Source organism: Phoxinus phoxinus (assembly GCF_949152265.1).
Source record: "Phoxinus phoxinus genome assembly, chromosome: 10".
Classification (NCBI taxonomy): Eukaryota; Metazoa; Chordata; class Actinopteri; order Cypriniformes; family Leuciscidae; genus Phoxinus; species Phoxinus phoxinus.
The window spans coordinates 22,956,434-22,984,378 of record NC_136885.1 but is presented as its reverse complement, the minus strand read 5'-3'; the positions used below and the strand labels follow the sequence as shown (position 1 = coordinate 22,984,378).

The following is a 27,945-nucleotide window of genomic DNA, read 5'->3' as shown; positions in this document are numbered from 1 at the left end:
TAAAATGCCTACTTTAAAATCCGAATGAGAAAGAGCGTTACTAGATTTTGCACTTCACAGACTGTGTGGGAAAGAGGTGTGACCGATGAAGCGCCGCTGTTAAAAGAATATGAAGGAGATAAACAAACCCATCAGGTGAATATTACAGAACCCCCTGTGGCCTAAACACAGACCCCAAGACAGCTTAACCCATATTGAGTGTGAGAGGAAGAGTGTGTTTGTGCGCTTCTCTGCCTGCCATTGTAATGAAATTAGAGCGAGAAGTCCATGTCTGATTTATGGCTGTGTCAGGTCTGAAAGCACCTCTTTTACATAAAGGAGAGGCACTTCCAAAGCACGATTTATCATTCCCATCTCTCATTTCACCATCCATCCTTATTCACGCTAAGGCTCATCTCCAGCCTTCCTTGGAAAACTCTCCCTCTCTATTTTCGCTCATTGCAGTGAGGAAGTGAGCAAGAGGTGTTTAACCTTGCTGTTATTTACTGGCCCGCATAGACTGGCTTGGAGGAGGGACGGGACAGATCGTATCCAGAGGGGCTTAACTGTGGACGCACATCACGCTGGGGCTCACGCATTGTATGCAGCGGCAACAAAACAGAGGATTATGGGTTGCATATAAGGTTGTAATGAATGGGTTCTGCCCTGGGCGGGTTGGCCTTTGTCGTGTGGATGGAAAGGATCTGTGTGCGCGTCTAACAGAAGGAAGTTGTATGAAAGATGTTTGAAGACTGAAGTTGGAACATTGTGTACAGCTGTAAGGCATCTTTTGTTGCTGAAAAGCTGCAGGGACATTAAGCAGAAAATAGGCTAAAGACGTCAACACAGACACGTCAGGTGTGGTTTCTGTGCCATCAAACACTAGCGTGGAGCATTTTTAAACAAGTTTTCAGAGCAACACACTTAAACTTTTATTCCAAAATCACACCATTCAGATAATGTTGAACAGGTCAAAACATACAGTAAAAGCACCTTGGTCTGATTCACTGAATGAAATACTTTCATGAGTGGTTCTGTGAATCAAAAACATAAAAGTGCAACCAGTGTAGTTTAATTACAGAACCACTGACTCTAGTGAGCTAGTTCATTTTAGTCAATCAAAAGCGCAGAGTATAAAGAGTGCAGGTAAATTCTCAAACAAATAACTTGCTGTAAAAACCTATTCTTTTTAGTGAATCAAAAGTATTCCGTACACCCAGTGTAGAGCAGTTCAATTACAGATGGAATGACTCTTCTTAGCTGGTACTTCAAAAACATACAGTGCAACCAGTGCAGTTTGTTTCCCAAACAAATGACTCAATCACAGACTCTCGCAGCTCAATCACGGAACAAATGACACTTATGAGCCAAATTTTTAGTGAATCAAAGTCACTAAAAAGCTGCATAAACAAGAATTTGTGAGAATTGTTTTAATTTAGCATATTGTCAAAATAATAACATTTTTGGATTTCCCATTACCAGCTAATTTGGTAACATAACTATAAAAATCCACCAGCTAGACTAGCATGATTGCAGCAATAACCAACACAAACTAGGCCAGCATGAACATTCTTACTGGTCTAAGAATAGCATTAAAAAAAAGCATTTCACCTATACTATACATGGGTACAACAACAGACAGTAAATGAACACACCCTCAGAGATGTTTGCAAGCACATTTTATGCTGACCTGTTACAATAACCTTGATGAGTGATTGAATGTGAGCCATAAGGTGAGCTAACAATCTTGACAGATCTGAATATCTAAATTCATCATTTAGACAGTCAACATTCCAGAAAACAAGCACACACACCCACAAATGCTAGTGCCACATCTTTAGCATGTGTTATGAGCTTTCTCAAGAAAAACAAGCGCATGCAACATGTCAAAGCGTGTTTCTATGGCAGCTTGGAGAAAGTACTGCATGGTTCTCAGACAAAAACAGCTCACAGAGAGCTTGTTTTACCAGTTATCTTTATCTGAATCACAGTAAACAAATAGCTGCACATGGTCAGGCATGCTAATGGTGTAATGCTTGACTAAATGGCAGCGGCGGGGCTATTTCTAGAAGAAGCTCTGAATTGGATGCTGTCTACCTTTTTCAAAGCTCTTTATAGAGCCATGAGGTTTGGTTTAAGGTATAATTCCATGATACCCAACAAACCCTCACCCTCCGTTTATCAAGATGCTAAACTGCTAAGGGTTGGTCACCATTTAAAGCAATTAGGACAAGTCAAGGTCTGGGAAACTGGCCCACAGAGCAAGTTTCAAGAGTGTTGGTAAAGGTGAAGGAGTTTAGATGAGGAGAGAGGGAAGGAGGGAAATGGAAAACGAGGGCGTCTATGTAATCGAATGTGCTAATTAACCTTAGCGCTTCCCAGGGAGAACAGGTGGAGGAAGAGAGGAATGGATGGATGCATCTAATGAATACTCCTACTCGTCCGGTGATGCTTCCTGCGAGGGCCCCCCTGAGGAGGTCTGTCGAGCTGGGCTGATGAGGACGATCGGCGGGGACACATCCATGGAGATGCAGAGACTGAAGGACTGATGTGGAATCAGGACGATCAATGAGTCCGGTCTGAAAGCAGTTGCTAAGAAAAGCAACTGGTGCAGATCTGCTTGTCTGAGAAGAGGAATTTGTGGCACAAAGAATTAAATTAACGTCTTTTATCTTTGGAACAATGAATACACGACAGAGAGAAAAGGAAGGAGAGTCTTTGTTCCATCGCCAAACAGGTCACCATGTAACAGCACTCGCTCAGAGTGAAGGACACTTCAAGGAACGGAGGTCTGTTAGTGTGTGTGTTAGTGTGTGTGTGTGTGTGTGTGTGTGTGTGTGTGTGTGTGTGTGTGTGTGTGTGTGTGTGTGTGTGTGTGTGTGTGTGTGTGTGTGTGTGTGTGTGTGTGTGTGTGTGTGTGTGTGTGTGTGTGTGTGTGGGGGGCTCAAATCAAACTCCGAGGTGAGGGGTCCTAATCATGTGTCCCTGTCCCCGCTGTCATGTCCCCTACTGTCCCTCTGAGAACTGTCCTAGTTTCTGATAGTTATCTGTCAGTGTCAAAGCTCCACTTTTTCTGCCACCAAAATTTTCCTTGGCTATTGTTCAGCCAAATAATAAAAAAACATTAAATACCCACCTGTTTGTAAAGAGACCGTTTAGCAAAAAATAAACAAATTGTCATTTACTCACTGTTCAAGGACTTTGGACCCTATAGACTTTCATTGTGGAGATTTTTTTTTTAAATCTTATTTTGTGTTCCACAGAATAAAGTTATCTTTATCACAGAATACATTAGTCTATACAATGAAAATCAGTGGAGTCCAATCTTGTTTTCTTGGAATAAAATTAGGGCAAGTAGGACAATTAAATTTTTTTGGGTGAACTATTTCTTTAAAAGGAGAAGCCGTCTCACTCAGATATACCAAGTCACGATAGGGAAGACGCGACAAATCGCAACAATGTCAATGTCACTGTCTAATGGCGACTTTAAATAATCAAATCACAAGTGATTCTACTCATTAGCTTCCAGATTAGCAGCAGTTGATCATTTTCCAGCATGTGTGTCACACAAAGGTCCATTAACCCGGAGCACCTCACAGCACAGAAGAGACACCTGCAGATAGAACAACACAGCTGCTCAACTGCCCTGAGAAAATAGAAGCGAACAAGAGAAATACTGCACACTTAACAGACCCATTTCACACAATCTGGTCTTTAAAAACAAATAAATAAATAATACTTTAGCTCAGCACGGCATGGCAATGCCAAGACCGTAGGCTAGATTACCAGGGAACGCACAAACTGGAAAGACGTATAACTTGAATACACTTTGGGTAAAAGTATCTGACAAACATATAAATGAAACACAGCATTTACTGTATCATTAAAGTGAAATTCTACCGACTAAGGTTCAATGCCTATTAGCCTAGTCTTAGGCAAAGCTACTCGTTTCTGAGTATAAAGCACAAATAACGCTTCACCGAACACACACACACGAAAGTCTTACCCCATTTAATGTTAAAGCTTTAGTTTCATTAAATTCAATAAAGCAGTAACGTGCACTGATTGATGCAGCACTATTTCATTTCAAAATATCCATTGTGATGTCATCAAATTGTCTACAGATGGAAAGAAAAAGCCACGTTCTGCTTTTGCCACCTCTCTTCTCAACTGGTCCTGCTCAAAGCAGACGGTTACCTCCAGTGAGACCCCCCTCTCTGTTTCAAGTCTGTCTCTCCTTCTGTTTCTTTCTCGGTTACCTGCAGCCTCTCTCTGGGTTCATCACCACTCTGTCTCCATGGCAACGGCTGCCAGGGCTGAACGGCCAGTTTTATGCTAGTCCAAACACAAGCGGGTACATGTGAGGGTAAGGCCGGACACATGCAGAGCACAAAGACACTAAAGAGCTCTCCATAACAGAGATAGCCCCGTCTCCTCGCACCCTTTTTCTCTCTGCTTCCTCTCTGAACACTGCCAAAAGCACAGAGATGGAGAGAGAACGAGCGAGAATGAAAGAGAGAGGGAGTCAAAGACAGAGCTGTCTCTGTGAGACTGAATGGGGTTGTAGGAGAGACTTCATGCTGCATATACCGCAGAATCAGAATGTTAATGCGGGCAGACAGTGAAGAGAGAACATCCTCTCTGTCTAAATGTCATCTCCTGTAACAAGGTAACATGGGTAACATGCGCTGTGGATTCGGCCAGGTGATGGATACAGCCTTTTATTTATTTCTCTCTTCCCCCCTGCTCGCTTTCATGCAATTATTCCTTCTTGCCCTCTTCAATCTCTCCATCCACTTCTCCGTCTCTGCCAGCCCCCTCCCTTTCTTTCTCTCTCTCTCTCCCTCTCTCTCTCTCGCTCTCTCTCTTCCTCTACCAGTCCGCTCCCCTCCGTGTGATCTATGGCTTCATTTCCAGCAGGTCTTTCTGCCAGAATAAGATTACAATCTGTGCAATTGAGCAGAAACTCGATGGATTTGATCCAAAAAGAAAAAGAAAAAGAAAGAAAGAAGCGGACAAGAAAATATAAGCCTTTTCCCTCAAAATCTGAAAATCAACACAAACCTAGAAGTTTAGAGGTTAAGGTATATATGAATATGCATATACATCTATACAGTATATATAAACAATAAATTACAATTTAAAATATATTTTTTTCTATTTTAATACATTATAAAATGTAATTTATAACTGTGATAGCGAACCTGAATTTTCAGCATCATTACTCCAGTCTTCAGTGTCACATGATCATTCAGAAATCATTATAATATTCAGATGTGGTGCTGAAGAAACATTTCTTAATATTTTCACTGTTGGAAACCGTGCAAGATTTGCAGTTTGCAGAACAAAAACAAATAATAAAAAATTATAACCATGTGTACAGGGCCTAAAACTAAGTTTTTGCCACACCTGCCAATGGCCGGTGACAAAAGAAAAATCACCAGCCATCAAATGTAATTTTTTTTTTTTTTTTTTTTTTTTTACCAGCCATGAAACTGTGAAACTGATACCCCAGTGAAAATTCACAATTCTCTATTCCAATTTCAAAACCACAGCTAAAACTACTAATTGGCAAAGCTTAAACTTTCGTGACGATGCAGCACTGGCACGTCACCTGTCCCGGGCATCATTCATGTTTGTTCACCCTCATGTTCTCACAAAATTGCAATGTTCATACAAATGTTACCGGCCAACTGGTGATTGACACAGTTTCATATACTCACCAACAACAATTTTTTACTCACATTTGGTGCTTGGCGAGTTAATTTTAGGCTGTGAGTGTACGTGCACACACACACACCATCGCACACACGCACGCATGCACACACACACATCCTTGACTTTTTTTTTTACATTCCTCTTGGTTTCTCATGTACACCATAAATGAATCAATCCTGATTTGTTATGCCACGCAAACACATCAACTGTGGATAAAAGTGTTTGTAACCTCTAAATGAAAATATACATGTACTGTGGTGTAATAAACGACAAAGCAAAACACATTTCTACCACATTACATACTGACATACCAGCCCTAAAGAGATTTCTTTAGACGACACAGGACGATGACAATGTAAAAGACAGGTATGCATATAGACGAAAACTGGTTTTAAAAAAAGCACAGAATATGCAGACAGGCAGGCGGAATATGGAAAGAGGCGGCATTGGTATACGAAGCAGGCGTACGAGCGGGAGAGTGGGGGCCGTACGAGCACTCTGGCCTTTCAAATGGCTCGTTATCGTTCTTTGCAAAAGGGCAGAGACACAGATAAATGCAATATCATTAACGCAGAACACACACATAACACGCGCTACCTTTAGTGGTTACCACGGATACAGCTGTTCTGTCGGCATCTTGGCCCGATTGCAAAAGCTCAAATTCACACAAACGGTGGATAATTTCTAATCATTTGAAAACAGGCTGTGCTTAAAAGGTTTTAAATTAAAAGGAGACAATGTCAATATGTTCGATTTTTGACCGCAAAGCCTTTAAACCACTTAAAGCCCACCAGAATTTGCATTCTGTCTGTGTGAAGTTACCCGTCTTAACAGCCACACAGGAGAGAAACTGGTAAAGAAGTCTGCTTGTCCTCACAGATGTGCTAGGCTACAACAAGAACCACAGGACCTTTAATGCAAGCTAACAGCCAGCGCATAGGTGGAAGTACAGAATGACTGCAGGCCTCTCTCACACCAATTATATCCCGGCAGACATTTCTCACCTCCCTCAAGCAAAGGCCTGCAGCTGTGCACAACACAACCCTGAGAAAAGACATTCACAGTCCACACAAAAAGCCAGAGAACTTAAGAGAAACTTGCACCCAAGTGTGTGTGCGCATGTGTACGCCAGTGTTAAGAAAGCTACTTTTGAAACTGTGGCTTACCAAACTCATTTAAAATGTTTAAACAATAGTCAAGCTATTCTAAAAGTTACTCAAAGCACATTAAGGGGCAATATCGTAGGAAGATCGTAAAACTGATCCATATGAATTGAGAGATTTAATCCAAGTTTGCTGAAGAGACATGATCGCGTTATATGATGAACAGATTTAATTTTGGCTATTCACATGTAAACATTCATCAACGCACACATCAGATATGGTGAACAGAAGCTCAAACATGCTTGATGTGCAAGAACCAATGAGGGTTGTTCTCACGCGTCAAGCAAGTATGGTTGATCTTCTGTTTTTGTTTACCGATCAATGTGTATTCACGAGTTCACACTTACATACAATTAGAGGGGGTAAAGTTTACCGGCGTGCTGTCCGGGGGGGAGGGCTCCGAGCTCGGAGTTCGGCCCGAACCCAAAGTACTCCCCCCGTATGTAAGTGGTTAGGACTAGAAGTGTGGAGAATGGTGGAGGGATGCTGCTAAACTGTCAATGGATTGAGGTGAGACTGCTGAATCTATACCTCTTATCATTGATTGCTGAGTGCTCTCCACTTGTGTTAATTATCTGAACGTGCTTCTCCCGAACTTTGTTAATAAAACATCATTATGTGAATAAAAGCCTAAATTCAATCCATAAAGCAATCCAGTCGCTTCAGACTATTTTGGACTAAACTGCTCGATTCATATGGAATATGAAGCTGTATGGAGGGACAGAAATATCCCAGATGTGATTCAAATATATTCATTTGTGCTCCAAAGATGAACGAAAGTCTTACGGGTTTGGAACGACGGATTTGTAGTGTTGACTTAACCCAGCACTAGTCAAACTTTTCACTACTGCACAAAACATGTCTACTTTGCTGCTTATTTTGGACAGAAATCATCCATTTAGCCAGAAAGAGATTGTCTGAATGACACATAGAGACCATTCACAGTTCATTATGTTTGTATGCTGTTAAGGTCCAGGTAAATCTGAAATCCATGACACCACTATAATAGACCGGCACGCAAAAACTCATTCAAATAATGACAGTTTGTGAACGGCTGTACAGAAAACACAGTAAAAACAATCCCCAGACAAGATTTTTTGTCCATCCAAAGTAATAAGTACAGTCTGTTCACAGACAAAACAGTGGAATATCCAGTTCTAATAGTCGATATCTAGCTTACTTGCCATTAAGTGCCTCAAATAAATCAAATTTAGGCACTCTTCTGTGCGTTTTAGTTATGTGTGCATACTCGAGGGTATATTACATTAAAAGCTGATGATCATATTTAGACATCTCAAAGACAAAGGTATGCAGAACAATCTAAAATCTGAAGACACAATGAGATTAAACTTCATCCAAGACCACAGTTACAGCAATAAATCTCACAAACTACACAGAACTCTGATTATCTGAGATTATGTGGTGAGGAACAAGAACGATAATCTTCAGACATCTGCCAGCATCGGGGAATCTCTTACATTCATCCGCAGTTCAGTTAAAAAGAAGACAGGCAGCCGAAGTGATTCCATGAAATGTTCAAAACTCAAATGAATTTTGAAAGTGTCTTTCATAGTTTAAACTATCTTTCATAGTTTAATTACAAAATAATAATTTTCATATACCATATATATATTTTTTTTTTTTTTTTTTTTTTTTTGTATTATTATTATGTATGCACTTTAATATTTGCTAATATGTAATATTTGGTAAGTTTTGTTTATAAAATATTCATTAAAGTTTTTTTCTTCACAAAAAAAAAATATGAAATTTGTATTCATGAACCGTTTCAGTGGAACATGATATAAAATATTACTCACCCATTTCTATAAGCTGTTGTACGAACAGGACAATCGCAGAGTCACAACTGTTCATAGATACATAAACACTGACTGTGTGAATGAGCCACTGAGAGGCCGCACCACACAAACCAATGACAAATTATAATTTCACATCTGCATCTTCTCTGGAGAGCATACAAATGACTACTTATTCCAACTGGGGCCCAGAAATTACATTACGTGAGGAGCTACAGTGTACTTTGGAAAATCTTCAGACATCTGTTGAAACATCCCACAGACCTTCGCGCGTGTGCTTTAGCACATCTTCATCTTATCGGCCTTCTTCAGAGTAAAAGCGGGGTGATGAAAAGGACAAAAATGAAACACCTCCACAAAACATCTTCACAGCTGTTTGAGCGATTCGGTGAAGTACGCGGTTGATGGGAGATAATTAGTATTTACTGTGAATAAGTGAGGATGCCATTAGCAGGTCTTTGTCTATGAGACCTTGTCAGTGAATGCCTCGAGCGCCTGCGTAATCGGCGATATGGCACAGCGATGGTGGGGAGAACGGAGAGTGACTTGCTTTTCTCTCAGATGACAAGACTGATTTAAATATCAAAACAGAATGTAAAATGGTAATTAAAACCCAATTACTCCATACGCGGTTGAAAAGTCAATTAGAGACTTCAGAGACTCGGAGAACACAGATGCCAAGGTGAGGAGCGAGGGGAGATGGTGCCGGGCCCTCTAGCAAACCTGACAGGTAAGAACACACCTGGGAAAGCTACAGAACGAACTAAACATCATCTACAGTGTAAGAGCCGGCAAGAAAAGACTTTGTTGAGCGGCCCGCATCTGGGATGGGGAGAAAAAGAGGCCGTCAACTCCATCATGGCCCATCCATAAATGATGAGCAATTTGCATTATGAGACATTCAATTAAGACTAAAGAGAGAGAAAAAAGGAGGTGCGGAGAGACAGAGGGAGTCTGTAACAGAGTGAGAGAGAATTACAAAGCTCGAAATTTAAGTGGGCTCCATCCAGCATTCCAGTGATGTCCCTTCTCATTGATCCTTCATTAGTTATTTATGTGGCATTAATGAGGGCTGAATATGAGGGGAGAGTGTGTGTGGGTGGTGGTGCCAGGCCAGAGTTTTTGATCACTTGTATTTAGCTCCAGAAGAGAGACGGCTGGTGTAAAACAGCCGCTAGAACAGCACTGACAGCCCCTCGCTTGGGTTTGGACTAGCTTAACAAATATAAAGCAAATGCAGGTTTCGCAACACATGCGGAAAGATCCAGCCTGTTAAAAACACAGGGAGATAAGAGAAAATTCAGTCTCGGATCCAATTGGACAACCCAAGGGCTGTAACAGTACTTAACCTTGCATGTTAAATATTCAATGGCTCGTATGAATATTCATCGTTTTCAAACATGATTGGGAACTGATATTCATCTAAAACATTTAGGTTATTCCTAACATTCATAATCTGTATGATTAGTACATAACTACATACATGATAGTATGAAGTTGAAAAAAATACTAGTCACATTAGCAAAGTTTCAGCAAAATTTTGCAGGCAAAAAAGTCAATAGTGTCAATAGTGTAGTGATGTATGAAGCACAACTTGCACAGAAGTCATTTTCAAACCAAACAGCCGTCTATTGGTCAAGGGTGCAAATTCAAATGACCAATTAAACCCGATGTGAAATCTATAACGGAAAATCTTCCACAAAATTCCAAATTGCATGGATTCCTATTGAAATTACTAGATTTACCCAGTGAAATATTGCAGGACAATGGTCAATGTGACAGCCCCTTTACATCGTTAATGTTTGTTAAGGATTGTTTTTTGATTTGTTACAGTCATTATTGCTATCATTTTTTGTCTCTCATCCTTTTTTACAGCATCAAGGTCTACTTGGGTTTATACGTTTTAATATAAAAAAATTTTTTTATATAATACAAAATACATATATCAATGTAATACGACTCTTTTGCAAGCTCTGGTATCTAATTCAGAAAAATGCAGATCTTTTTATTTAATTTTTAGGAGTTTTGACTTTTTATTGGTTAAATAAGGTAAGTGTGAGGAAATTACACTGGAGAGAGGATGAAATCAGGACATGAGAACATGTCATCCTCAAAGAGTCGCCATGAGTGCACTCTGGCTCAATCTATTGGCTAACCCTTGTGCCAGGACTTAGATTAAAAGTAATTGTTTTAAGAGCTTTTGGGGGTGACAATGGCCAGTTGAAGGGCCATATTTACACTAGGCCTGGGTACTTCCATGTCTGGCCCCAGCCACTAAAAACATTAATCCCAAAAATAGCCCTAGCGTGCATGTCCCGTCATCGCTGTGCTTTTTCAGAAAACCCTAGGGACAAAAAGAAAACACCCAATCACACGCTAGCTTTTGTTTACCCTCAGCATTTTTCCCAAGATCTAAGACGCTCTAGGGTTGTGGGAACACACGCGCTGCTATCTCTAAGTAGCCCAAACAGCTGACAGTTTACTGACGCCTAAAGCACAATGACATTAGCTGGCTTTTACACAGCAAAGTGATGAAAGCTGTGAGAGACAGCACAGCAGATTCAGACGTTTACACCTTCTAAAAATCCTCCTCACCCCCTCTGAGAGAGAGCTTGACACACTTTTGTTTTTGATCATTGAATCCCAGTCAGAATGCATTTGATCATTAAAAGCTAGTCACCGATCCCACTGAATCACTAAAACCACATTTGGAGGAGGTTCGGTCAAAGACGGATTCTGACCAGAATCAACAAATTAGTCAATGCTAAAGCATTTTTGCTGAGAATTCAACATTAGTTGACTAATTCAATGACAAAGTTATTCCATATAGTTTTCAGTTATGGTCTATTCTTATCGGTTGTCAAAGCATTGTGTTGTAAGTTCTTGCCTTTTTTCTTTTTATTCTGCTCTCATAACGTGAAAAAGAAATGCTTCGATCTGGTCACCTGATTTATTGAAGAACATCCAATTAATTATTCCACTGGACTACACCAGGCATCTCTTTTTTTCTCTCCCCAAATCCTAAGTCACGTCTCTCTCCTGGTCTATTCTTCACTTTTGATTCCTATTAGCATCCTTCACTGTGGCAATGTTTCTAAAGTAGGAGAACATCGGAAAGATGGAAAGCTTTCTGAATTATCTGTCAGTATTTTGCCTTCCATTTTTCTCGGGTAACAGTGATCGTATCTCTACCCGACCACACTGGAGACACATTGGAATGCAGGATAGAGAATATTTAGATACTATCCGATACGAAACGCATATTAATGCCAGGTAGAGTGAGGAGTGAAAGCGATGAAGACTTATCGAACCTGGCATTCTGATTGGCTTCAATGTCAACAGAAGACACTCTCTCACTATCTTCCTCTGTACACACAGAACAAATGCAACACAACCATGACCTCCTCTAGCATTTTCCAGCTCCTCTGAGAGAGTGTGTGTGTTTGAGGAGAATAAAATGCTACAGGTCAAACTGCAGTCTGGCAAAATCATAAACTCAGCGGCCAAGTTCCCTAAAGCACTACCTTTAAAACACCATAAACTCTGTCATTAAAACGCCATTGAAATAGTGCCATGCAAAGTTCATCGTATAACACAGTGTTTCAAAGTCTTGTTTTGCACAGCACACAAAACATGTGCTTATTTTGGCACCAATTATAGATACAAGTACAAGTTTTTGTTTTACTATTTTAAATGCTAAACGTGTATTTAGGCATTACAACATTACGATGTGCAATATGAAAAATGAATTGAGATTTGCTAAAGAATACATTTAACAGTGTTATTTAGTTATTAGTGTTATTAGAGTGTAGTTATTATACGGTTTAAAAAACCTAATGTCAGCTGATAACCAACATGGTATCAATACCATGCATCCTCATATGGCCATCATAAAAAAACAAAAATGATAATATTTTGCATAAACGATGTTTGCATAAAAGCATAACGTGGGCCAAACGTTGCAGTTATGCTGTGAAATGGACCTAATGCTACACTGTCAATCTGTGATGGCAAGTCAGTCTCACCCCATTGTTCACTCCCATTTTTCTCTGATGGACGTGTGAACATCGTTCACTCACCGCTAAATGAAAGTTATTGATTACAGTGTTCGGTCTGTCTGCCGGCTGCTTCTCAGAGTCAAGGGCAGATCGACAGTAGACACAGGGCTGCACACGTGGCCTTGCTGGAAACGCAATGTGCTCAATGCCCAGAGCAGGAGCCTCAGGGCAGGTGAGATCACCGCTGCTCTTTCACACAGGCTCGAGTATTGTGCAATCGCCGCCGCAGGCAATTTTTCCCCCATTACCGTACAGCAAAAATGCTTTACATCAACAACTCTGTAGCGTCTTGGGTCCGCACTGTACATCTACTCAAACAGATATGAGGCCAAAAGCAGACTACTTAGCGGCTATGAAACGCTGACCAAAACCTTTTGCTAAGGCTTTTGAATATTTCAAAAGTTTGTGGTATCAAAATACCTAGGTTATTTCTGACAACTGCATGTTATGCAACACTGTTGACGAAAGTCTCTTACACTCACCAAAGCATTTATTTGATCGAAAATACAGAAAAACTGTAATATTGTGAAATATTATTACAATTTAAAATAACATTATAAATGTCTTCACTGTCACTTTTTTTATCAATTTAATGCGTCCTTGCTGAATAAATGTATTCATATTTTGCACGAAAAAAAAAAAACTCTTATTGACCACAAATGTTTTAACAGTAGTGCATTTTTAAAAAAACTTTCCTTTATGTTAATTGTGGACCCTCTTAAACTATATGTAATTAACAAAAAAAGGCTTGCCAAGTGAAAACCCCATTAAGATCAATGGGACTTCCAGAAATGTCAAATAAAAGTATTTTCTTGGGCTTTTTTTAGTTACTATGACTTTTAAAGAGACTTTCACAAACACAACTTTATTTACCGAAAGCTTACAGAGGGGCATTCAGGTTTCTCAGACTCACTTAATATTTCTCTCCATCTAAACTCTAAATAAACTCACAAAGGAGCTGATGTTCTCTACTCCTGGCATTGAGTGCCAAACTCCACATTAAAACCTCTCGCACCACTGTCTGACAGGGCAATTAGAGTGCCATGAAACCGGTGCTCTCCACTCCAGAGAGAGAGAAAAAAAACAGTCTCCATGGTAACACAGATGGTGGTCCACAGTTTTAAGCATTTCAATTTGAGACACTTTTGTCAAAAGCATCAAGCTTCAGAAGGCACCTCTGGACTTGAAAGAGACAGAGAGAGAAAAAGTCTCTCTTGAGCCTCGAATGTCTGTCCTAAGGCCGTCATTACAACAGCCGTGAGCTGGTATAACTCTAAACAGGAAATAAATGCTCTGAGGTTGTGGATAATAGAGGCCGCAGGCTTCACTGACTCTAAACGCAGGTTTCGGAAAAGAGATCATTTTATATTTGTGGGTGGAAAACGGTTCGAAAAGCAACCATGCCAAGGCAGAAACTACCGACGAATCAGATCTGAATCAAACTGGAGGTGTAAATCATGAATGAAAGAACGAAGTAACTTGCTGACCATCTGGCCTTAGCCCTTAAGGATCTGAATGAGCATACAACTTTAGATGTAGCCCCAAAGGCACATGTAGGCGATCCGAAAAGGAACCCTTTAGCAAAATGTTAAACCCTCCAGATAAAGACATTTCTTCTTTCTTCATGTGCTTCATGTTCATCTATTAATCCTCAATCCTTTTATTCATCTCGATCTGTATCAGTCCAGCCCATTCACCTTTGCTCTTTGGATTGGCCTTCGTAGACATCTACATCCAACAAAGAAACACAAAGATAAACCTATACCATAACACTAAGATGAAAGAAAAGATATCCCATAACATCCCAAACAGAGGATAAGTTCACATAAACGCACACACAGTCGATATTATCGAACATGCAGTGGTCTTTGTGGTGGGAGATTTAGTGACATTACCTACCAGTGACAGGCCTCATCGTGAGGTCATTCATCACATTCGCGTGTGCGGGTCGTCGGGCACGCGACCAATGATTGCAAAAAGACACTCAATCACAGTTTGGTGTAGCGATCACACACAAAAAATCAATTCACCTGTGTACATTTGTGTACGTGTGTCGACTATCGAAGCCATTGTGCCGCTTCATGTCCTTGAGGAACCAGATTTGCAGATGATTACAAATGGACAAGAAGAACATAAGCTCTCGCACACAAGCTGCAGTTTCTGAAATACATTTCGGTCAAGGTCTCGGTCCCAAGTATCTGATTTCCTGCAAACTTCTTAGCATTAGTCATTTGGAATATGAGGAAGAGGAAGAGAAAGGCTGCTTTGTTCTCCATCATACCAAAAAGCAATTAGTACAGTAATCCTGTCCCAGCAGGCCTTGGGGGAGGGCTGTATGTAAATGACCTGAAACAGGAGAGTGAGTGAGATGAAGTAAATTAGCTCCAGGCTGAGGGTAATAAATAAATATCCATGCTGATTAAAAACTCACTAACACGTCTCTCCAATGCAGGTCAGATATGTTCAGTGGGCAGAGGGGGGGAAAATGAATGTCTAATTTCCCTTTCTCAAGGTGACCTTTCATGTCCAATAAAAAGATATATAACAATTTCTTCAGGCTTTAGACACCACACATACGCATTCATTAGGCCTTCAAATGTGCTGACAATGAAGAGCGCAGCTTGAAATAAAGATTCATAACTAATGTTCTTCCTAATAAAAATTCTCTTCTGCCATGACTTTCTGGATTAAACCATTGATCTCCTGGATGTGTCATCCTACCCTACCAGTACTGGGGAAGATGCTTTGAAGAGTAGCTTAAGCTAATAAGTGGTTAAAAAAACAGTCAAGCTACTCTTCAAAAAAGTAGTTAGCTATACTACAATATACTACCAACACATGAAATGCCATTAAAAAGCATCTGAAAAGTTTTATTTACACAAGCCCAAAGAATACTTCGGCCATCCACGCTCCTAAGCTGTCCGCGTGACAATTTCGTCATCAGGAGGGTCCGCGGACGTTTACGCACACCGTCATTGTGCAGCCCAATTTGTGTCCGCACAGACGGTGCATGAACAGCAAGGTGAACGTTGAGACACAAGAGTCCACTAGGTGGCATTACGCAGTTCTGATGTACTCTGCAGTAGTCGAAGAAGAGTGTGGAAAGAGCGATACAAAACAGTAAACAAAGCAGCATATCTTCATCACTTTTATTTTGGTTCTTGTTCTAAACTTTGCATGCAATGGTGTATCTGTGGCTGTGTCAGAAATCGCTCCCTATACCCTTAAATAAGGAACTATTTGAGGGGACAGCCATTTGTAGTGGTGTCTGATAAAGCACCACAATAACGAGTGTACTACTGATGTACGCTTAACGGCTAGAGAATACCCATTATGTACTGTGAGAGTCACGCGTCAAATTAATTCCAGTGTCTGACCAGAAGATGGCGTCCGCAGCTGAATCATCCATCCATCCATTTTCCACATCATTGGTCCAATGTGGCCACATCTTAATATAATACAGGTATACATTTCTTACAATTGGTCATTAAATATTTTAATTAAGGTTTGTATATAGTTTCCATGACATAGTGCAAGATAAATAATTTCATCTTACTACAGGAGCTGCCAGTTTTCTAAGTTTCAAATGATTATTAAACCGCAAGCACAAACTATGCAAAAGCGGCAACCCTTCCGGCACACTCAGTTTCCGAATTCACGCACTCCTTCAAGTGGACTATATTAGTGGAGTAGTGAATGAAGATATAGGGGTCAATTTTGAACACAGCCTGTCTCTATTTTTCTACTTCTATCCTTTCCGAGCAGCGAATGTCCTGTAACTGACACGACTCAGTGCTGCCCTCTAATGTCTGGTAGAATTTAAAAAAGCAATTGTACTGCACATGTGCCAAACTTGTCCATCCACGCTCATCCACGGTTGACTGTATTTTAAAAGCGGAGGACACGACTTCATGTGAGACTGAGTATACAAAGGCCTTCAATGCCTCCAATAAAACTAGACAACAGCGTTATTTACACATATTTGAGTAAAACACAGTGGCCAAGCAGCAGCATTTACCTAAAAATTATACATTTTTAAGATTTAACAAATATTATGATATTAATTTGTATCACTACAAAAAGAACTGCAGAAAGGCTTGCAAAGGGACTCAAAGGAATCAGTTAATCTTTTTAATAAACTGGTGCATTCAAATTAACCATTACATAAATTCATTAGAATTCCCAATGCTTTATATGAGAGTGGATGTTTTGGTAGCTATGTTTGATTAGATTTGGATGCATAAGATCCCTCCCTCCCTTCAGAGCCTCTCCAAAGCCACGCCTTCTCAAAAACACATGAACGCACACAGCAGAGAGTAAATAAAAGCACCACGAGAGACGGCGTTAAATTACCTCATGACTCAAAGCGCATAACATTACAATAATAATGAACAAAAAAAACTCAAAGAGAACTGACCTTTACCACCTGACTGCTGCAGATTCATTTCGGCGTTGATAGTGTTGCCATTGAAACACAAATTCGAGTCACGGGTTTCCATCCCTTCCAAATTATGGCGTGAACGCAGCATAAGCTTTTTGTTTTGGTTCAGGAGGAACTGTAAAAGGTGGCTGCTGTTTCGGTGCTCGGTGAGGTCAGTCTCTGACCCTGGATAGCATGAAACGCGCTGGTGACGTGTGATGTCTACGCGAGCAGGGTGTGTGGAGGTAGGGAAATACATACGCTGACAGGTAGGTAGGACATTGTACCATTGTATTCGGATCGAATGGACTAAAATGTTGTGGTCCTACACTTTCCACTGACGATATATAAACATATATAGATATACACACACACACACACACACACAAATACATTTAGACCACTAAACTTAGTGATTGATAACAGGATGTGAAGAGACTTTAACAAAAAAACAATTTCTGGAGCAAATCACCTACCCTGCCTTATAGTATAAAAAGTGGCCAACAGCAGCATTTAACTAAATATTTATCCATTTTGTAAGATTATTGTAATTAATATTATAATTTTTTGTATATGGCAATGAAGGGTAGACTTAAAATGCAGCACATGAAACAAAAAGACTGAAATGAATCAGTGAATCATGTAATTCAACTAAAAATAACATGATAAACTATCCGAGTGAACCGATTCACTAAAACAAATCAGACTTCATCATGTTTGTGCATAAAGCAGAATAAATGTTTGTGTACTCTGATGTGCACGCACAAAAGATGTAGCATTTTATTACATTGCTCTGCCAGAACGTTTAGTTCTTTACTCCCCAACATTGGCTCATACAAGGGCAAAACAAAATTTTCTTTGGAGGGAGAATACAGACATGATAAATTGTTGATATGGGAACCAAAGTGAGCTCGTAAAATGCACTTCACTTACTTAATCAGTGGCCTTGCCCTGCGCTGTCAATATGCCTGATCACACCGGTTTTTCCACATTACGTTAACAACTTCATGAGCTCTGCTGAGCACAGTATTAATCTCTGGTGAAACCCCGCTTTACACCCTGATCGATACACGCAGTCTGTCCTGCCTGCGGCGCGAAGACTGTCTGTGGGAACCACTTTTTTTGGAATCCGATCAAAACTTTTACCACGCATTTCACACACACGGGATCGAAATGAACACCGGCTATTTTTACGATGTAGCACCCTTAAAGAAACAATGTGGCCAAAGTGAGAACAAATGGAATGGAACAGAACAAAAGCATAGAAAACTTATCAGAGGCAGCCAGCTTGGCAGAACAAAAGTACATTGAAACACAACAGGTAGAAATCACAGAAAAACAGCAGTCGTGTTGCACAGCTTAACCAAGGAGTCATTCTACCTCAACATAAAACACGTCTGTATGTGGGCGTTTGTAATGTAACATGCTATTTTGCAACCAGACCCGCAATTAGAGAACGGAAGCTTAACCAATTTTGCCACTTTTTTTTGCAATAAAGTGCTTTTCTCACTCTCTCGAAAAGGTACGGGACTAATCCAGCTCGCTGGGAGGCCACTTAAGCTAATTGGCATGCTTTGTGGGCATGGGTTGGTACTCAAAATAGCTAAGACCACCTTCCTTCACATCTTATATAAATGGCTCCTTCACCACCATCATCTCCTTATTCCAATCAGGCCTTTAAAGGAGCCAGGCCTCCCCCACAAAGATGGTGAAGTGCACTGTTAAATTAGAGTAATGAGACAAATGACTTGAGAGCAAATGAAGGAGAAAGTGAGCGAAGAAGGAATTAGGAGGAAAAGATCCAAATAACCCATGCCCACAAGACACAATGAATGCATCATATTCATGCATCCATTGTGTCTTGATCCACTCGCTAGTTCAGTAATGCACTTGCCAGGGAGTTTGTTTGGTTGTTTAATTAATTCACTGAAATGTCCATGCCGATCAGCATTGCTGATATTTACTTGCGAGAAAATGTCGCCATTCCCTTTTAACTCATAAAAGTCGTTACTTTTTGTGCTCTTTCATTCCTAAATTGAATGACAGGTAAACAATTATGTAAATTTTGAAATGTAATACAGGAATTTGTGTTTTAAATGAAGTTTTAAAAAATCTCGGAGATAACGTTAAGCCGATAATAGTTTTTTTAAGTCATGGCCGATACTCACTAAAGGGTTCATACTAAAATTATACTATTTATGAAGTCTAAATTAATTAAATTAATTAAAAATGAAAAGTAAAATTAATGCTTACAATGCTTGCATAAATGTAATAATTCAAAGTACATTTACAAACAATACCGATAAGCTGCGAATATTTTCATGAGTTGATAATCAATAAATGGCTGATATTAAAACAAGCTAAAACAAGAATAAAAGAATATAAGAATAAATCTAAACTAACATTAATCAGTTAAAAAGTACAAGTGAATTTAGGAATCACAACATTATTATGTACAGTTTGAAAAATTTACATTTTTAGGTTTGCAAACGATTACTTTAAATTATTAGTAAAGATAACTAAGTGAGCATTAGATGATTAGCATTAGCCTGTCCCGAGATAACTCAAATAGAGTTCGTCAGCTCCAGTTACGTATCCAGACCCTCATGGAGACTTCAGATGCCCCAAAGAGACGACTCGACGCCTGTGACGAGACGACCCAACGCCGGCGATATGTTATGCCCTAAATTTATGATTAACTAACTGTATTTTTGTATGTACATTTCTGAAATGCATTTTCTGTAAAGCTGCTTTGAAACAATATGTATTGTGAAAAGCGCTATACAAATAAATTTGAATTGAATTGAATTGAATGATGCTAAAACTAATCTTAATGTTAAAATAAGAGACATGAGCATGCACAATTACATTTTCAATAATGCTTGTTATTGATAAATGTAAAAAAAAAAAAAAAAAAAAATATTGTGGGTGGGTGGGTGGGTGATATGTTTAATGTCTGAATTACCATTATTAAAAATGCAGGAAAAGCTATTTTTTTATAATGGCAGTGTTGATAAATACCTGCTACAATTAATGCACAAACCTTGTAATTGTGACACAGCCTGCTTGCTAGTAATTGAGTAATCAGTGTCTCAATCTTTAGAGTATCAAGGACCTTGCTAGTGCTTGAATTTGTTCACAATATCCTGATTTACGTCATAGGGAATTAGAGAGCAGAATGAGACCCACGCAGAGTATTCAGCTGGATTTAAGAGTCCATTGCGTAAATGAGGGCGATAGTGGAGTTAATGAGCACAAGAGTTGTTTACTTCAACAAACTTTTAAAAGTACGGCAAGTTAAATTCCCAAGGTGTCCTCTCTGTCTGAGGTAAATCACAGTAGGGCGGTTCACATCTCCTAAGCGAGCCAAAGCCTTGTCATCACAGTCGCCGTTAAGCTAATTGCCTTTACAGAACCTCATTGGTGAAGAGATGTCTTCTCTTTCTGTCTTTGTAGAGACAGACAGATCTGGCATCTAAAGGGCTGATGCACAATTCTTCAATGTTTTCAGCCAGGGTCACATCTCATTGGGATTACTGAGCCTGTAAAACAGAACATACTGCAAGACCATGAGCTAAGACGCCAAACTAAGCCAAGGACAAAAACAATTTGAGTTCAATAAGACATAGGGAGAGAATGAGATAGAGTGCCATATTAATGAAGTTTCTAACAATGCGAAACATTATACGAGAGATATTTCTAGATCTGTTTTGCTTTGTAGTCGTTTCTGTCTGTGATTAGGGAAGACAGAGTGGAATCTGATCCCAGATCTGCTGCTATTTTTCTATGAACACAGTGCCTGCCTCCCTCTGAGACATCTTGAAGCAAGCCTTTCCTTCATTTACATTTAGTGCAACACAACAAATGTCATCCTCAAGGATCTCTGCATAAAACAAGCTGTATTAACCTCATTCGTTTCATTTTCATGAATTTGCCACTCCTTTGTGTTTGTGAATCCTCACAGCACCCGTTGTGGAGTCCCTGCCTCCCTGAGAACAACACGAGTTCAAACATCGGCATCACAGTGAATCCTCGGGTCCAATTCGAACTTTCTTTTTGGCCAGGTAATAAAGGTGAACAAGTTCTGGGTTACACAAGTCTTACAGCTTGAAGAAATAAGTTGTTCAATTATATTTCCTCAGGCAGAACAGGAAGGTTAGGCAACCCTAAAAATCAACACGTATGATCCGATCCAGTTATACTGAACTGTGGCACTCATGTGGGATATACAGTTTTGAATCTGTCACGATTATATTATATTACATTTAGTGCAGTCAAATTGATTAATCACATCTAACAAAAGTTTGTGTTTATATAATGTGTGTGTGTATATACAGTATATATATATATATATATATATATATATATATATATATATATATAAAGTTTTTCCCTCTTTTCCACCTTGCTTTTAAATTGCTTATGAATGTCGTGTGTCCATGCGTATTAGTGACAATTTGGGGGCGGGATTTGCTTGAATGGTGTGTTTATTATTATTGTTAATGAAAAATACAACAGAAAACAGTACAATGACAGACTCGCTTATATTAAACAGATCTTTTATTAACAAAACGAATTAAGACGGCTTTATTAACAAAACTAATAAGCACGGCAGACACCATAAAGATGCTTGTGTAAAGTAGAAGCGTTACCACCGGGTGCTGCCAACTTCACTTTGCAGATTGCCTCAATATTTACAGGCTTACTATTAGCATTGGGTTTATATCCAAAATATTGCCAAATAGGCGCTTTTACATATCGCTTTGAAACCAAATCTTGCTCCATCGTCTTGTCGGTCAGCTCGTCAATTGATAAATTAAATCTGATTATATATGAGACATTGAAGACTAGAGTAATGGCTGCTGATTCACAGGAATATATTACATTTGAAAATATATTAAAATATATATATTTTTTTTTCAAATCATAATATTTCACAATACTACTATTTTTACTGTATTTTTTGTCAAATAAATGCACTCTTGGTGAGCATAAGAGAATTTCAAAACCATTTAAAAATCTTACTGGCCCAACTTTTGAACGGTAGAGAATTATAATAACTGACTATGATAATCAGATACAATTAAATAATATTATTATTTGATAATAGTAATAATAAACTAACAAAATTATTGTCAAACAAGAAATAAGAAACAAAAATTGTCAGTGAGATAAGAAAAATACACATAATTCAATATATTCTCTCAAAACATGTCTGCTTTAAGTCTTTTTCTAACTAGCTTTAGCCTACAGTTGGTTCACCCTCCAATATAATAAAAAGTATTGAATAAAGAAAAGACTTCTGACTATTACAGAGACATTAAATGTATTTTACGACACATAGCTGCATAGAGAAATAGGGTTGATCTGTTATACACAGTTCTGCCTTCTGAAAAGCTGACAGACATAAAGAGAGAGGAGATAATTCAAAGATGTCTGGTGATCTGGTGGTGGTGGTGGTGGTGGCAGAGGGGGTTAATCCCGGTCCATCTGCCTAACAACACCTCTCCCTCTCTCGGCGCAGGCCTTAGATCCACCTGCACTGAACCAGGGGCTCTCAGCTAAAGATTTGGGCTGACCTGCATGAAGGCTCCCTGCAGACTTTGCCTCCCTGTCTTCCAAATCGCCAATGCCTGACTTTGAAGTTTCCAGAAGGAGAGACACCGAGGGGCCTGCAATCTCACCAGCATGGCTGTTCTCAGGATTAAGGGGCACAGATGAGCCAGGAGGTGCTTCCTGGCTCCGAATGTGCAAGCTTTTTCCCTCCCCAACGCCAGCGCTGATGGATTAACAGACAAACTAAAGGCAGCAGAAAACACACACAATGCACAAACAAAGTGTAATGCGGCGCCGGGTCCTAAGAAATCAATTTGTGAATAATAACAGAAGGAGGGGGGATGCTGGTTTTGACCCTTCTTTTCTCCTCCTACTCCTCCTCCTGCAACTCTCCTTGTTCTTTTAACACCATATTTTAGTTCTGCACCCCGAAAAAAATAAATTTGAATTAAAATTGAAATTTGCTTCTTATAAAGCAATATTTTGTATGCAGTATTTATTTTACTGCTGTTTTATTATGGACATAATTCATAATAAATTGCTGTGAAAAAGTATTTGCACCCTGAGCAATTGCTAATTTGGAGAACAAAACAATATTGCACAAAGGGAAGCCAAGAGAAAATTTCATTGGGTGAAATTGGCTAACACAGACTCCCATCACCCCTGAGAAAAAGTAAATGCCACCCTTAAATCTAATGTCTGGCTAGACAACATTAAACGGCACCAACGGCAATCACCTTTAATTTGATCGGAGTCTTTGTTTCTTTGCAGTCCTTCAGATGTCAACATGACTCATTTGTCATTCAACATGACATTTAAGCTCACGGTCAGATGCTCGGACAATCTATTAAAGAATTATCTAGTATATGGGACAATACAAGCTACTTTTCAATGATAAGTCCACCACAGGCAGCAAAACGCTGTAGGCATCATGATCACATGATTACAATATACACTACCTGTTTCAGTTGTCAAGCAAATACAGCAGACAACCACCTTACAAAAAGTAACATTTTGACTCATCTGTCAATAGAATAAACCAAGGTTTGGGATCATCACATGCTTTATAACAAAAATTATACAAGCTTTGATGTTCTTTTTAGTGAACAGAAGTTTTTGCCTTACTACTATTCCATAAAGTTAATTTTTGCACATTCCCTTTCTTATTGCGGAGTGAAGGACCGTGACCTTCGCTGATGCGAGAGAAGCCCGTAGTTCTTTGAAAGTTTGTCTGTGATAATTTATAGCTTTCCAGATGAGGTGCCACTGTGCCCTTTTAGAAATGTTGACCGCTTTTGGGAATATTCACCACTGAGAGTCTCTGACTCACTCAAACTGACATTTTTAAGTTTCGAATACTATGGGGTCACTTACTTTTTCACAGAGACAATATTTGTAATTGTTGACTTTTTTTATAATATGACTGATTTATGAATTATATTTTTGACTTTTCACATAATGACAATTGTGTTTCCAAGGTTTCCTATGCCTACATTTGTATTGTGATTACCGGTACATGAAAATGTTCAGGTAGAGAAATAAGTGAAATCGGGCCAATAATTTTTTCACGCCAAATGTACTTGAATGTGCAAACAAAGACCATGATAAATACACATTTACAAATCAACAGAGCAAGTGCACCTGATTCTAGCAAGGTTTTTACAACTACCTCAGCCAAATGCTTATTGGTGGAGTGGATGGGTGGAGGGGGCAGGACTGATGGGCAGTTTGCCTGAGCTCAGTGCACAGCTGCAGGGCCTGCGGGCAGACAGATAGAGCCCCACTACAGCAGGTGCTGACATTAATGAGAGTGATAAACCATGAGAGAGAATTTATAAATCAGTAAAAAGCTATGGTGGACCAAACCCTCTGCTGGCATCTGCCCATTCTGCTGACCGGTGGTTAAATAAACCTATTATGAGGGGAAGAGTATTTGTTGACAAAAATGACGTGGAGCCAGATTCGCCATTTGAGGTTATTTCAATTGTCAGGTAGGCTTGAGTTTGAGCTGAATTGTTGTTTTTGAGGCTGCTGGAAAGCCATCAAACATTCTCAAACTTGATTCAAAAAATGAAAATAAGCTCACTTCTGTCTTTTGTGTCACCAAGTGTTTGATCAGCTATCTTCTGAGATTGGAGAGTAAACTGTACGTTGATGAATATGAATGAAGATTCAAAAGTGGAGGAGCAGAATATGACCTCTGTGGTAGGTACGGAGATCCAAAAATGTCTATCGGCATCACTTTTTATGTTAGCGAATAAATGAATGGTGCTATGAATTTCTGAAGAAAACTGTGAGACTAGGAACCATTAGCAGGGCACATATCTGTGACCACCACTGCACAAGCATTTAAATGGAGAAATGAGTAAACCGCTAGACATTGCACTTGGTAACAGTGTACTAAAAGCCATTAAGCTATTAGGAAACAGGCGCTCTCCTGAAGGATACACTGCAATGACCTTAGTGAGAAAATAAAGTGGTATAATTAAATAAATCAGATTAGCTATATGATGACTAAAACAAGATTAGAATTGCATAATTACTGACGATTATTTCTCTTGGCACTGTAATTATGATTATTAATGCTGATTTGATTTGTAGTTAATAATTATTTTGTGCTGCCTCAAAATAATTTACCATAGGTTCTGCCAAAATACTATAGTGAACCCAGTTACTAGAGATGCAAGATACTAGAGACGACAACATTGGTTATCAGGTTATCGGGTGATATTGGAAATATAAATGCTGATATTGGATATATATTAATAATATAGATTTCCTTTACTGTCATCTAACACTAACTTAAAATGAATCTTTAAAAGCACTAATAAAATAACACCCTTAAATGTAATGTTTAGAAAATCTCCAAATAAATCTCCATTTCTCATACTGTACATTATAATGTTGTGATGCTTGAATTCACTTGTAGTGTTTAAAATTATTGATTTTAGTTTAAATAAATTAAAACTAAAGAAAAGTATAGAGTTTTAATAATCATTTATCAGTTAAAAAAAAATTATTAGCGGCTTATTGGAACTGGGAAATTTAAAATACATTTTTATATTGGCGTATCGCTATAACAAATGCACATCATATTCTTAATGTAAGATACAATCAAAACAAGGTGAGAATTCAATTTACAGAAAATAAATGGTGTAAACAATACTTTACACAGTTAAATCGCAGCACCCATAATAGTAATCATGATTATTTGGGATTTACTAGAGAGAAAGGGAAAAAATGATCCAGAAGCCGGCATGTGTGCTTATAATCCTTTGCGTCACTGACTTAAGCTGGGGACACACTTAATGACTAGCTGAAACGTTCTAAGACTGAACTGAACACACTTACAGACTTTTTCCAACAACTGCAGCAAATTTGAAACACCAACTGTGAGCACCGTCTGAACGCAACTGTCTCTGACTCGCCGCGTTTAGGCATGATCAGTCGTAAGTATCAAATAACATTCATAATCGGCCTTACAGTCGTAAAAGTGTGTCCCCGGCTTTACTAAAGATCCCTTCCATAGAGTCTGCATCAGCTGACCACAATTATAATTCTGCTACCTCTTTCTATCTGTGCACAAAGCTGAATGTGATTAGTCATATCTCATGCCTTCTCTACTGTCATGGTTGGTCATGGACAGTCTGGAGGACTTGAACTCGTCTTTGTTCAAATACACATCGGGTGATAAACTACATTGGGGATAGTGATAGCAGTTAAACGATGGAGCACATAAAAGCTCCATATGGCTCATCTAAATAAAACAACCATAAGCTGTCAGAGCAGAGCAGCGGCTCCATGGAGCGGCAGAAAGGTGGAAGCGCCGGAGGACGCCTATGATGTTTAGCCTTCCACGGGGCCCAAGGTCAAACGCAACCCTACATCTGGCCAGCCATCTGCTCCCCGCAGCCGGACGACAGAGCCTGTCACCACCAGCTCTGCTCTCCAGCCTTGTGGGATGCGTCTTGATCTCTAAGGGATATCTGGGTAGACAGGGGGCATGAGTAAAAGGGCCTTGCACAGGTGCTCTGTGATGCATGCGTGTTTCCAGCAGATTTTCCCCCACTCTTCATGTCAAGTCTCCCGTCTCATCCGTTTTGTCTTCTCTTAAGTGATCTCTCTCCGATTTTGTCGTCTGCTTGTTTTTTTTTTTCAATGCGTTTGAAAATCTGCCCACCTCCCCGTTACCCTTTCCAACTGTGATACTTTTCTATCGTTTGTCGCCTGCTCGCCATGAGACTTGATTTAAACAGATTGTCTGACAGATTGTCAGATGTTTCCTTTAAATTATATTTGTATTCTTCTAAAAAAAATCAACAGACGCTGATGGCCTCGGGTGAATAGTCCAGCCAAAATAATGAAGTTGGATGATATTTCAATTTTCTGTCAAATCAAGTCATTGTCCTTCGGAGGGGCTCAACTCCACTTCAAGCAAATTTCAACAAAAGAGCAGGACGCGAGGAGGAAACAAAATAAATAGTTTGAGTGACTTTCACCAATTCAATAATCTTCTTCCCACAGGTTCTTACCTCAAAAGATGATCCAATCAGACAGCAGGACTGCAGTCATTTGAGGATAAAGATCTGGATCGCTTAAGAAAGCGGTGACATTCCGCAACCGACCTAAGAACAAAGACAACAATAATTGATCAGTGATGAACACCAGTTTTGAGATGACCATAAATAAAAATAAAAAAAATACTAGGGCTTAAAAGTTTGGGGTCTGTAAGGGATTTTATTTTTTCTTTAAGTAATCTTCTGAAATATTCTTAATTAAAATAATTTCTTATTTTAGTATATTTTGAAATGCAATTTATTCCTGTGATGGCAAAGCTAAATTTTCTACAGCTATTACCACAGCTACAACAAGCTATTACCAAATTTTTACTACAGCTATAAGTTTTACATGATCCTTCAGAAATCTAATATGCGGATTTCTTATTATTATTATTAATTTTAAATATTTTTGTGGATACCATCACACCATAGTTTTGGCTACATCTGAAGTATGTGTTCTTATCTATTGTCTCCACAGACACACAAATTGGGCCTTTTCATTCATAAAATGTCTGTTTGTGTGATCAGCACCAGTTAATGAAGCTATAGACTGTCATCCCAGGACTGTGACACGAAGACACAGAGCCAAAACTAACAGAACGAGCGCTTAGAGAAAACAATGTCTTTGCTGAGAAGATGATGAAGGCGCTTTTCACTTAACACTCATTATGGGCAGAT

At 39.2% G+C, this 27,945-nt stretch overlaps 1 protein-coding gene across 3 annotated transcripts in view; it reads right to left on the bottom strand.

The window, feature by feature from the left end:
• Positions 1–27,945, bottom strand: part of sema6cb (semaphorin 6Cb) — a 137,187-nt gene that overhangs the window by 89,267 nt on the left and 19,975 nt on the right. For all 3 annotated transcript variants that reach the window (XM_079625123.1, XM_079625125.1, XM_079625126.1), the window contains exon 2: positions 27,241–27,333. The gene's annotated coding sequence lies outside the window, so the exon portion shown is untranslated. The remainder of the gene's footprint in view (positions 1–27,240; positions 27,334–27,945) is intronic.